A 985-nucleotide genomic window follows, 5' to 3' on the forward strand; every position below is an offset into this window, starting at 1 on the left:
AGAGGTGATGCGCTGAGCTGGCGTGGGGGGATGGCTCTGCGAACGCCCTGCCGTGGGGACAAGGTGGGCGACAGCAGCGTGGGGGGGTGACGGACATGGGACTCAGCACCCACGAGAACGTCCTGAGCTTGGCTTTGAGCTGGAAGAAGGGACTTGGGGGCAGCTCAGTGTCACTTCAGGCTGGAAAAGATTGCCAGGGAGAGAGAAAAATGCACCGGGGAGGCTGCCATCACCCGTGGGGGAGCGATAAATGGGCAGGGGGGTGAAGTGGGGTAACCTGGTCTGGTTGGGAAGAAGAAGAGATCCCCCACCATCACCATCTTCCCTCTGAAAGCTCTCTTGCCCACTGAAGCTCACCAAAGCCTGACATCCAGCAGCGAGGGACACGGCCCGTGCTCCAGCAGCAGGGGGGGGGGAAGTCCCCGTCCCCTCCCAACACAGCAGGGGTGCTGGGGTCACTGGTGAGCAACTGGGATGAGGTTTTAGTCTTCAACCAGGCAAGGCACAGGGAAGGCAACCAGGGCTGGGTCCCAGCCCCGGGGTGAATCACGACAGACGCTGACCCAAGGAAGCACGCCCAAGGAAGCAAGCGATGGAAAAAGTGATGCGGCTCGTACAAGACATCACCGCAGGACACGCCAAGATGCTCCGAGCAAGGCCAAGGGACCATCAGCAAGGCCAAGCAGCAACCTGCGGAGCAGAGCTGGGGACAACCAAGCACAACCGTCACACGAGAGACCAGAGACAGCCTTGCAGAGCAGCCCTGGGCAGAGGGGGATGTGGACAGATGCTCAGAGAAGGATCAGGATGGCTCTCCCCAAGCCTGCTGGTGTGGGAGGAGGCAACATTACCAGCGCTGGAATAAAAACGCACCAGGCCGGTGCAATTAAACGGGGAAGAAAAAGCAGCTCTGAGCCACCCTGAGGGTGTGGGGCTGGGAGTGGGACCCCCCGTGAGCACCCCAGCACCCATCACCCTGAGCACA

This window comes from Cariama cristata, unplaced genomic scaffold (genome assembly GCF_000690535.1).
Source record: "Cariama cristata isolate BGI_N322 unplaced genomic scaffold, ASM69053v1 scaffold21892, whole genome shotgun sequence".
NCBI classification, from domain to species: Eukaryota; Metazoa; Chordata; class Aves; order Cariamiformes; family Cariamidae; genus Cariama; species Cariama cristata.